The sequence below is a fragment of the Brachycentrus maculatus genome, unplaced genomic scaffold (assembly GCF_059751285.1).
Source record: "Brachycentrus maculatus isolate JH-2025_06_01 unplaced genomic scaffold, ASM5975128v1 h1tg000056l, whole genome shotgun sequence".
Lineage (NCBI taxonomy): Eukaryota > Metazoa > Arthropoda > Insecta > Trichoptera > Brachycentridae > Brachycentrus > Brachycentrus maculatus.
In genome coordinates, this window is record NW_028280810.1 from 439,844 (window position 1) to 453,428 (window position 13,585).

Consider the following 13,585-nt stretch of genomic DNA (forward strand, 5'->3'; position numbering starts at 1 on the left):
ATCAAAAATCGTCAATTTTCAGTTGTGCATGTTTTCGGAATGCCCAGAAAATGTACAATATCCCAGCAAAAGAGGCATATTTTTAACTTAATATTTACCCGCTACAGGGCAGAAAGTGTTGTTTTTGCATTTTGAAGAAAATGTATTGTTTAATTATTTTTATAAATAAATTAAATATTTTTCAAATGTAGAAAAAATCTTAAGGTTTTACCTAAAAAGATCTGTTGCACAGTAAAAAGTTCAATAAGTGGCTTGATATTTATTTTTAATACATTGTGTTATATTTTTAAACTTTAAAATCGTTCTCCTGAAAAATCAAGTATTTTGATTTATGACGTTCTTGAAAGGAATGAGCGATATGTGTATTATATATTTAATTTAAGTGTTACTTGATGAATACCACTTTTTCTTTAAATGTATTGTGTAGTTAGAAAAAAAGTTCAGAGGAAGAACTAGAAAAAGTTTGCACGATCAGGTATGCTAAATACTTGAGAGCGGTCAGGTTAGGAGTCGAAACAATCGGCGGGTATGTATGAGGAGATGCATGAACGTGAAAGAGGTGAAGAATGTTTGCAAAGACAGAGTGGTGTGGCGTTCTATTCTCTCTGCCTGCGGGAAGCGGCGTTACAAATACTTTCGTGACGATACATTTCGTAACATTTTCAAATGTGCAAAAATGATGCGGAATGCATCGAAAGACGTGTCATAATGGATTTTAAAAATAGTTATATTTACCAATAGAATTTAGATTATAAATGGATATTCAATTCAATTTTAATTCAAGTAAATTTATTAAATAATTAATATGTACATAACAAACTGACATTTAAGACGTAAATGTTTTCAATATAAATTACAAAGTAGGTATTATTGATATAAATTACAAGTACAAAATGTAAGCAGTAGAAGATAGATAGTAGCAGACGATATTACCACAAAATGACTGCCGAATCAATTAATGAAAAGATATTTTTTTATTAAATAAAAGTTAATTTTTTAAATTAAGAGTAGACTCTTGTCTGTGCAGGATTTTCCACCGCTATCTGTCCAAAGACAGGTTTTTCAGATCTTTCAAAGTCACGATGCAAGTTTTCTCTTTATCAGCTTTACATAGCTTCTTCTTTTTATGTTCTCCTAGTTTAGTTTAGTGCCTCAAGATAAGTTCTAACATCTTCCTTCTTCTGTTTTCTATTATTTCTTTCAATGATTATTTTTCTTTCACTCTCGTTTAAACCTCTTTTTATACCATTTTTTTCACTGTTGATAATTCTAGCACTTTTCATCCATCACTAACACCACACATCAAGTGCTTCTAATTTAAGTTATTTAAATAACTCCTTTATTCGTAAATAGGCACTTAAAAATATGTTATGAAATACCATTATCTATTTTAACAGTTGTTATTGCTTCTTAAGCATGCCAAGAATTAATCAATAAATAATATTGTACATAATTTACGAGTGTGTTTAGTTAGATAACGCACATATCTGTAAACGATATTGATTTACTCCTGAAACTTTTTCATATTTTTTTGTAACTGATAAATGAAGACCTGAAATTTTGCTATTTTTCAGAAAAGGCGAGTTTATTTGCAAATAAAAATTAACTACAACATTTTGAGTGTGTCAAAATACTTGTTCACAAATCTGGATTATCTCCAATTATTTTTCACATTATTTTTTGACATCTCAACACAGATGAAGAAGAATATAAGCCAAGAGTATAATAATATAAAGTCGTAAGCCCCGTAAATGAATCCGTTCCACTAGAAGGGGGTTCGGCATTTTTCCAACCCTTGGTAGATGACCAGAGAATATAAAGTTTGTAGTTTAGGGATATCTCTTGACGTCTATGTGCGTTATCTACATAGTACGTAGGTAAAAAAATACATATGATAGTTATATGAAAAATCAATGCAGGTTTATCTTGATAGGCTTAGATAAACAAAATAATTGTTGTCGTGTTACCTATCCATCTATTACACGCGTAGATATATTATACAAAAAGGTTCCATGAAAATATATGTGATATCGAGCTGATTATAACGGACATTACAATGTTCAATCGATACATAACAGGGTTCATAGAAAATCAATATTTGAAATATAAATATTTTTATTTTTTTACATTTTGCTGTGACACTTTCTTACTATTCAAATGGCATTTTTTTACAGTTTTAGCTTACTTATGATCTCAAATACTCGTAAATTTGCTATTTCCTTGGAATTAGATTTTTTCATATTTCTTTTTTTTTATTATTATCGAAGGTCATAGATACACCAGTGTATAAAGTAAGTACAAAAGCTACTCGTATGTAGAGTAAGAGAGCCAATATTGGACAGGTCTAGGACAATCTTGTAAGATGCCATTTAAAAACAAGAAAATAAAATTTAAGTTTTAGAAGTATGCTTTAGTAAACATACCATTTACAACATTTTGAGTGTGTCCAAATACTTGTTCACAAAATCAGGGTTATCTCTAATTACAGGAGTTATTTTCATATTATTTTTTAATATCTCATCAAAGATGAAGAAGAATATGGAATATATTTAAAAATTTGCTTAGATTATTTATAGAAGATACAGATTTAAGCTCCTTATTCATTTAGCACATGATCGCTAGCTTTTTACTTTTTTACTTTGTCATCTTTTTTATGTTTTTTTTAAGTTTTAATTTTAAAAAAAAATGCTCACTGAGAGTCAAGTATTTTTTTTTTGTATTTTATATTAAGTTTTTTGTATTTTGTATTTACTAATTATACTTAGAAACCTATACCCTTATACCCTGTACTATGACTATTTATTTTGTACACCCACACACAGGCCATGCCTTTGTGGGATCTTTTTTTGTATTCCTTTTTATTTTTTATTTATATTTTTAGTTTTTGAATTTATGTAATGCAAAAGAATTTAAAATAAAGAAAAAAAATGGAAGTCTGGGCATTTACGGCATTTCTGTAATTGGAGATTACCCAGATTTTGTAAGCAAGTATTTGGACACACTCAAAATGTTGTAAATAAATTATCTTGTCAAATTATAAGCTTAATAATAAAAATGAAAATGGTATTTTCTGGCGTTTCTCATGTGTGTGATTATAATCCAGGATTCGGACCTCACATACTAATATAAGAGTTTCAGCTTAGTAAAAAGCTTCTTTGCATCTCACCAATAGATGTCTGTAGTGAAGTTCTAGTGATTCAAGAACAAGGTTTCTAAATTGGTTCATATATATATAGAACTTCTAAGAATTTAAGTAGTGGGGTTGTCAATAATGGGTAGAATTGGTGAATGTTACACGTGTGTAAAGTGATCACTTAAACCAGCCTATGACGGTCGTCAGCCCCGTAAATGCCCAGACTTCCATATTCTTCTTTATCTTTGATGAGATGTTAAAAAATAATATGAACATATCATTTGATTGAATTGCGAAATAAAATCAAATGAAGTCAAATATTAAAACTGAGTTGAATTTTAAAATGTTGTTATATTTGTATTTTAACGAGTTTAAGATAAGTTAATTAATTGTCATCATTAATGATCAAACATTCGGTCAAGAACATGTCATTAAGAATTATTTTCGTTGTCAGTCATTCGTGAAAATAAAACGTGATAAACAAACAATAACAGTAAATAAGTGATTAAACAAATTAACATTTAATTGATCTGTATTGTTTATATCAATAAGAAATATAAACAATTAAATTTATTATTAACAATAACAAAAAAAAACAAATATTCGACAGAAAAATACACGCAAATTTTGAGTGTATATTTATTTTCTAGGTTCTAATTACTTACTTTTCATCCAATACTTATTTCATGTTGCCCTGGAACAGTGGCTGAAGCGCGGAACTCATTACGTTTCATTCGTGTAATGAACGGTCCAGATAACACTGTATAGATCCTTTGCAGTGCCCTATTCACCACCGGGTGCCGAAAATCGTTAGTAGAAGAAGAAATCTGGCGTGTTTCACGAAAATGTATTTTTTTAAATTGTTTTTAAAATAATTAGAAATACAAATTCAGAAACAAGATAAATTTTGCGGCTTTACAATATAAGATAGATATTCGAATGGTGAAATAAAGAAAGAATGCATAGTTTAGTTAGGAATAATCATAAAATTTAAAAAAAAGGTGTGTTGATATGGTTTGGACATGAGGAACTAATGAGCAAGGAAAGAACGGTTAAACAAATTTATGAAGTCTAAGAAGTTGGAAAAAGGAGCATAGCAAGACCGAGGAAAACTTGACCACTCCTTTCAACAACGTCATATATCAAAAAACTTGATTTTTCAGGAGATCGTTTTTAAAGTTGAAGAAAATAATGAAATGTATTAAAAAATAAATATCAAGCCACTTTTTGAACTTTTTACTGTGAAACAAATCTTTTTAGGTAAAGTCTGAAGGTATTTTCTCCATTTAAAAAATATTTAGTAGATTTAAAAAAATAAACAATACATTTTCTTTAAAATGCAAAAACAATACTTTCTGCCCTGTAGCGGATAAAAATTATGTTGAAAATATGCCGCTTTTGCTGGGATATAGTACATTTTCTGGGCATTCCCAAAACATGCACAACTGAAAACTGACGATTTTTTATATATGACGTTCTTGAGAGGAGTGAGCGATATTTCAAATATTTGAATGTGGTCAAGTCAGGAGTGGAAATAATTGGCGAAATAATCTTAATAATGAATATGTATAAAGCGAAGAAAATTTGCGAAGACAGAGTAGTGAAGTGCTCTATTCTCTCTCTCTATCCCTGCGGGGAAGAGGTGTTATGGTTAGTTAGCAATTAAGTTAATTAAGTTAATTATATGGACACTTTACTTATCCACAAATTGATTCGTTTTACGAACACGTTAATGTGTATTGTTTACTTTTTGGGATGCCGTTTTCGGTGTCCATAATTGGTCGGTCATACCATGCCCAACAATGGTTCTTCCACCCTACCTAAAACCTACAATATAATCTGCGTACGCGCAAAATCTCGCAACACATCGTCCCACCCACGCCTACGATTTCCTGCGAATTTCGTTTCATACAATCTAATTACATATCTCGCTCGGCAAGATTTATTCGATATACATTTTATTAAACGCCCAAATATTTCAAATAGGAAATAATAAATTGGAAATTTAGGCGCCAGCGGTGAAATTTTTAGTCAGTCACCTTGTCAAAGATGTGAATTAATTGCACGACTAGCGAAGAGAGAGGCGTATTATTTATACGTGAAAAAAAATACTATATGATATGATAATACGAATATGTTTATGTAGGTTTATGAACATGTTTATCATATTCTTAAGGTCTAGATCAGAGGTTCTCAAACTTTTTGTCTCATAGACCCCTTGCCATGTTTGTCGATATTGGGTAGACCCCCGCCTTACCTGATATTGATTTTTAGTAAATTCATTAACTTCTTTTTGATTTTTAGTAAATAAAGGGTCCGCCAAATAACTTTTTTTTTGAGTGTAGCTTCGCAAAACATCGAGTGTAGCTTCGGCTGTGTGGCACGTAGCGCGGTCTTGTTGAAACCGAATGTTGCCAATATCCTCCTCTTCAATTTTTGTGAACAAAAATCCGTTCAACATGGCCCGATAACGATCGCCATTGACTGTAACGGCCACTCCTTGCTCATTTTCAAAGAAAAATGGCCCAATTATGCCTCTGGACCAAAATCCGCACCAAACAGTGACTCGTTTTGGGTGTACCGGCTTTTCAATGTATGCGTGCGGGTTTTCTGTGCCCCAAATACGACAATTTTGCTTGTTTACATACCCGCCAAGATCAAAATGAGCTTCATCCGAAAAGATGATTTTTTTGGCAAAATCGGCATCTTCTGTAAGTCGATCGCAGGCCCACTCAGCGAAGCGAAAACGCATTGGATGGTCAGTTGGCTTCAACTCCTGAACCAATTGGACTTTGTATGGCGTCATACCAAGGTCTTTATGCAAAATTCGTCTCAATGATGTCTCCGAAATGTTCAATTGTTGAGAACGACGGTGAATTGATGTTGATGGCGCTTCACGCACACTTTCTGCCACAACATCGATATTCTCGGGTGTACGCACTGTTTTTGGCTTTTCACGCTTTGGTTTATCGATGAGGATGCCAGTTTCTTTCACTTTTTTCACAAGATAACGAACATACGGAGCTGACGGTGCTTCTCTTCTTCCAAAAACCGTACGCAATTTTCGCACACATTCTGCAACATTACCATGATTTTCAAAGTAATGTCGCAATATTTCCCAGCGTTGTTCAAGCGTATACACAACCATATTCGCTCAGCGGAAGGATAAAACTAATTATCTGTCAAATCAGACATGAGCTAAGTGTTACCATTCACGAAATAAGCACTAGTTGAAAAAAAAAACTTTAGATGGCGGACCCTATATATTTTTGACGGGAAATTTACGATTTCATTTTTTTTACGTTATATCAATGTTTAAGTTCATCATATCAAGGAAAAAAACCTAATATCAAGGAAAACGTTATATCTAGTGACATTTTATAGATGTTTAACTGTATTATAATTCCGATTGCTAAAACTTTGAAAAGGTAAACTATAAAGCAGGTGTACGCGAATAATTGTGAATGATTTGAACAAAAACCTACTTTTAACTTACGGCATGATCAGCATAATATATCTATATTTGCACTTTTCTGCGGCCCTCTCAAACAAAATGAAACTGATACAAACTGACAGCCGCCGCCGAGATACCAAAGCTCCCACAGATTTCAATAGTATGAAGATTAAGCCAAATTCACTACGATATCAATACTCAGTACAGAGAATTTAAAGTTTGAATCTTGAGTACCGCGCGGACACAAACTGTGCGTCGTTGACCCTCATTTCAATTTCATGGACCAGAGAAAGACAAGCAGATGAAGCAGACAAAGACCGAGGAAAACTTGGCACAATCAGGTATGTCAAATACTTGAAAGCTGCCGGGTCAGGGGTCGTAATAATCGTCGGGTATGTATGAGGAGATACGTGAATGTAGAAGAGGCGAAGAATGTTTGCCAAGACAGAGTGGTGTGGCGTTCGATTATCTCTACCTACCCCTGTGGGGAAGCGGCGTGATGGTTAGTTAGTTAGTTAGTTAGACCCCTTGCAAGTTGTCGTGGACCCCTAGGGGTCGATATAGACCACTTTGGGAATCACTGGTCTAGATACATATGCTCACTGCACGTGATCTTTCCTTAATTGAGCAAATGCTACTTAGTATGCTTATACTTAATTTTTTTTATGAGAATAAAATATGGAAGTCTAGATATTTATGGGGCGTCGGAAGACCCCAAAAGGTCCGACGACATAGTCGCTGTGGGGGGTAGAAACTGGCTGCAAGCAGCAACCGACCGGAGGAAATAAAAAGATACGGAAGAGGCCTATATTCAACAGTGGAGGATACAGGGCTCATGAAGGCGAATTAGAAGAAGAAGAAGACGTTTAGAAGGCTTGCGATCTGTCATTGGCTTGTTTATGTGATTATTTACAAACTTGTATAACGTTCGTCATTGTGTCATATACAGCATTCTGGAATTTATACTTTAAACAAATTTCGTTTACTTACATATATCATTCATATTATTTTTTTGACATCTCATCAAAGATGAAGAAGAATATGGAAGTCTGGGCATTTACGGGGCTGACGACCGTCATAGGCTGGTTTAAGTAATCACTTGAAACACGTGTAACATTCACCAATTCTACCCATTATTGACAACCACACTACTCAAATTCTTGGAAGTTATAATATATGAATATATAAACAAATATGAAAAATATATGAACCAATTTAGAAATTTCTAAATTGGTTCAAATATTCTTAAATTGGTTCATATATTCTATAACTTCCAAGAATTTGAGTAGTGTGATTATGTCAATAATGGGTGGAATTGGTGAATGTTACGCGTGTGTAAAGTGATCACTTAAACCAGCGTATGACGGTCGTCAGCCCCGTAAATGCCCAGACTTCCATATTCTTCTTCATCTTTGATGAGATGTCAAAAAAATAATATGAAAATAACTCCTGTAATTGGAGATAATCCAGATTTTGTGAACAAGTATTTGATATTGTATTAAATGTTATATCATTCATAATACATCTTCAAATTCTGGAATATATGACTCCTATATTTCAGAATCTGACCAGAAAGATTAATCACCTTCCCTACGTTTAATCAATGTTCAAGTTAACACAGCATCGATCTGACGCGATATCCTACGCACCATTGCACGCAGATGAGATTCAGAAAAAAATATCCTAAATAAAAACCATTACAGAATTTTGTGAATATTTCACCATATTTTGTAATAAAAATTAAATGCTTACTGGAATTTTTGATAATAGTTATTGTCGTAAAATAAACACCTGTTGTTTACCAAATTGTTTGTGTCGCTTTTGAAATAAGACACAAATACTATTTATTAATGTTGTAAGAGCATGGGGGTGTCGTTGAGTAGGCTTAAAATTGCGAAACGGGTTCAACGTCCTATTATTCTGAAATAATTTGAAAACAAATTTATTTTCATGCATTTTTTTATTTATTCTATCGGACACAGGATTATACACCCAATATATGATATTCCAATAATATATATATATATATATATATATATATATATATATATATATATATATATATATATATATATATATATATATATATATATATATATATATATATATATATATATATATATATATATATATATATTTATACAAATATATATATATATATATATATATATGTCCGCCTCTGTAGTGTAAAGGTCAGCACGCTCAGCTACCGTTCTGGAGGTCCCGGGTTCGATTCCCGGGGGGGGGGTCAAATAAATATAAGAGATTTTTTCACTGTAATATTTATTCAATATTACCCTGGACTGGTACCTGAAGCGGAGGGCTGATCACCTTTCCTTCATGTGTAAACGATCAAGACAACACTGTGTTTATATGAAGCAGTGCCCTATGCACCAGTCATTTAAATGCAAAAGAAGATGCATTTATCTGGCTTAAGTGTTCACTTTATACATTATTATATTTACCAAGTAAAACATAAATTAAAAACGGATAGATTTTACCACAATGCGCCAGCAGAATCAATTAATGATTTCAATTTTAATATATTTTTTGAAATACCTCTCTTGAGAAAATTATTATTTAATCTCGCTTTAGAACATGTCACCATGTTACGGTCAATATCTACATATTTATCAGAAGTATGGCATCTAAAATCTCGTGACGTTAAATGGCATTATATTATATATTTACTAACTTTTATCTTATCTTTCAGAAAATCGTGTTAAGTGATTATAATTCAGATTTCAGAAACGGTCTCCCTGAACGAGAACAGATGTTTTAACTGAAAATTCTGAAGGTTTTCGATTTCACTTTTGTTATTAAAACGATCAATCAGAATTTATTAAGAATTGATTCGACATCTGCTTAGATTCGTTCTAGTTTTTCAACCAATTAAGTCGGAAATATTTAAAAAATGATAAAACATTTAGTTTTGTATGTATATATATATATATATATATATATATATATATATATATATATATATATATATATATATATATATATATATATATATATATATATATATATATATATATATATATTTATATATATATATAAATATATATATATATATATATATATATATATATATATATATATATATATATATATATATATATATATATATATATATATATATATATATATATATATATATATATATATATATATATATATATATATATATATATATATATATATATATATATATATATATATATATATATATATATATATATATATATATATATATATATGTATATATGTATATATATATATATATATATATATATATATATATATATATATATATATATATATATATATATATATATATACAGAAATAATTATTTTAGTTTTTCTCATTTCCGTTAATTTATTTGTATTTCTATGTGTACAGCGTGTTTTTAATATTAATGAATACGCTGAATACATTATGATATTACATTTTAACCTAAAAAAAATAAGGTTCCACTCTGATGTTCAGTTAATACTACGTTTTCGTTTATTTTACTAAGCCTCCACAAGCGTCCACTGTCGTTTACGAGTGAAAGAAAGAAGACGATTATGTATACTTATATATTATATGTTACTATTGCCGTTAGTGCATGTTGGTCTTCCATTCTTACTGGATGACTGTTCTCGTACTGAACAAAAACGCATGCGAAAAATATTTTCTTTATTTGCAAGTGTGTGAATAGTGCCATAGTAGTGACGTGTAGTGCATGCTGGTGTAGTATAGTGATTGTTCTGACGAAGAGACGGATACGTCTCGAAAACGGTGGACTTAAATCTCGGTGAGTGTACAGTATATAGTTCAAGGTAACATTACAAACAATTTGTAAAATTGACCGACTTCAATGTTAGAGCTTTAAATATTATTTACAAAATTTTACAAATCGCGTTTGTCATTTAAAAAATTAGACTCAAAACATGTATATCGTAGTCGTACAAGAGAAAGTGACCAACTAAAAACGTAAAATGTTCAGGAGGGCTATTTAAGTCACTTTTTCTTGGCAAGAAAATAAACATTAATGCATATGGTAAAAATTTCATAGTTGCATTTCCACCAAGAAATATCAATACAAAACTTTTTTTTAAATGTCAATATATTATGCTACCAAGATTAAAATCGCTTTGGGATTTTTTCAGGGCAATATTAAGCTAGTAACTTTTTCGATAATCACGTTTTTGTAAAAAATGCACTTGGTCACTTTCTCCTGTATGACTACGATATGAGATTATAATTTTTAGATTAATCAGTAATTCATTATTGAAAAAGTCAAACAACTTCATAATTTATGTATTATTACATTTTAAATTTATGTAATGTAAATATTACATTATATTAAAAAATTGTTTGATTTTATCCAATGAATGTCATGACGCCGTAATAAGTATAATACACTCATCGTTGCAATGAACCTCGAATCCGAATGATTTGTTATGGATATTTACTGAATGAATTCTTTTATTCGTGTTATCAATAATATTACGAAAAAAACCGTATAATTAATTAAATGAATAATTATATTTTATTAAAGAGATAAAATAAAAGATTATCTATCCATTCATATTATGTAATAGATAGTGAGGCACAATGTATACATATTTAAAAATTATACAATTCATCATGGTATAAGATATTGTATAAAATTTATATTGCGTAAATATTTGGACCACCTCCGTAGTGTAATGGTCAGTACGCTCGGCTACCGTACTGGAGGTCTCGGGTTCCATTTCGAGGGGGGTATTCTGTTATTTATTTAATATTATGTACCCTGGACTGGTACCTGAAATGCAAGACTTATCACCTTGCTTTCATGTAATTAGCGATAAATTGAATACTGCGTCGATGCAATGCGGTGCCCTATGCATAATATGACACAAAGGCGAGAAGAAGAATAAAACAGTTCGTCTGAATTATTAAGATAAATATCAACAGAATCAACCACATTTATCAAAACGAAGGGCGGATATAAGGGTTTGAAGAAAAATGAGGATATATATATATATATATATATATATATATATATATATATATATATATATATATATATATATATATATATATATATATATATATATATATATATATATATATATATATATATATATATATATATAAACATTCATTTATAAATTCATCAACATGATCAGCATATTATTTTTTTCATCCAAGCCACCTTATGTGTCTTGTAGGTGGAGTTCTTCGTATGTAACGAATAAAGTATATGATACTTCAGATTTTAAAAAAAATGGGAACGACAACTTTGGCCTGCATTTTTTTACATTTTGTTGTTTTCTAATGCATTTTATTGCACCATATTGCATCATATTGCATTTCATTGCATTCAGTCTGCGTTCACCCTGCTTAGCCCTTGAGGTAGTATTTTACGAAAATGGCACTTTATAAATTATCCAAATTTATTGTTTTTATTTTTATTTTGCCAACTTAAAAAAAATAATATTGATTGTTATTAGTTTTAAACCCGTCGATTTCCGTTCATAAAGTAAACACGTGTTTTTAGGCAACAATACTCTCATTGATAATAAGCCAAATACATTTTTATAAGAACCTCTCCAAGGCATAATGCGTATTTAATTTTTAAAAAATATCTACCTTCCCAGTTCTTGAGTCAAGGTATAATAGATACACATGCTTAATGTGAGCACGCTCTCTAACCTGTATACACATGCACGAAATAAACATTCATACAAAAACAAACATAATTTATATATATTTACAACATTTCGAATGTGTCGAATTTTTTAAAAAACCCTTATCCGCACCGGTGGTGCATAGAGCACTGCACCATATAAACGCAGTGTTATCTTGATCGTTAACACATGAAGGAAAGGTGACCAGCTTCAGGTACCAGTCCAGAAAAATACTGAATAAATATTACAGTTAAAAATTCACTTATATTTATTAGCCCCCCCTTGGGAATCGAACCCGGGACCTCCAGTACGGTAGCTGAGCATGCTGACCATTATACTACGGAAGCTGACCACTAGTTCACAAATCGGGATGATCTCCAATTAGGAGTTATTTTTTACATTATTTTTTGACATATCAACATATATTAAGAAGAATATGGAAATCTGCTGGCTGGTTTAAATGACCACTTTACACACGCGTAACATTCACCAATTCTACCCATTAATTGCCAACCACACTACTCAAATTCTTGAAACTTCTAGATATATATATCTCTCGTAACACAGTATGTGCGAGTTCACTAGATCTATGACGGGATCAGGATACAACCTATGATGGTCGCAAGCCCTGTAAATTTATGATATTCCACATTCTTCTTTATCTATGTTGAGATGTCAAAAATGTCATTTATATGTAGTTTGAGCGTTTGCGGCTCTTATCGTTTTGGCCATGATGCATACTTAAGAAAACTTACTGTTCTAGTTCGAAAATTACATCTACATTATCTTGGTTCCAAATACTCCTTGTTTCAGTCATAATCTCAATATTTAAAGGATTTACTTTGTGGTTAATCATTTTTACTTTAACAGGACACACATATATATATACATATATAAATATATATATATATATATATATATATATATATATATATATATATATATATATATATATATATATATATATATATATATATATATATATATATATTTATCGTAGTCATACAGGAGAAAGTGACCAAGTGCATTGTTTTACAAAAACGTGATCATTGACTATTTGATATCTTACTAGCTTGATATTGCCCTGATGATGGTGATGTGTATGTAGTATTGTTTGCATGCTGTTGCAGTGATTGTCCTGACGAAGAGACGGGTACGTCTCGAAACCGGTAGACATTAAAATCTCAGTGAGTGCTTATATACTAATATTACTAACATTTTGTATAAAAAAATTTAAAAAAATAAATAAGTAATATGGTTATGGTTGATGTGTTCAGACTCGGGATGCATACAAATTGCATCGATTTGAAATTAACCGCTAGAAAAAATGAAAC

General features: G+C 30.7%; 1 protein-coding gene across 3 annotated transcripts in view; it reads right to left on the reverse strand.

The window, feature by feature from the left end:
- Pde8 (phosphodiesterase 8) overlaps positions 1–13,585 on the reverse strand; it is a 374,779-nt gene that overhangs the window by 360,686 nt on the left and 508 nt on the right. The gene's annotated exons all lie outside the window — the stretch shown is intronic.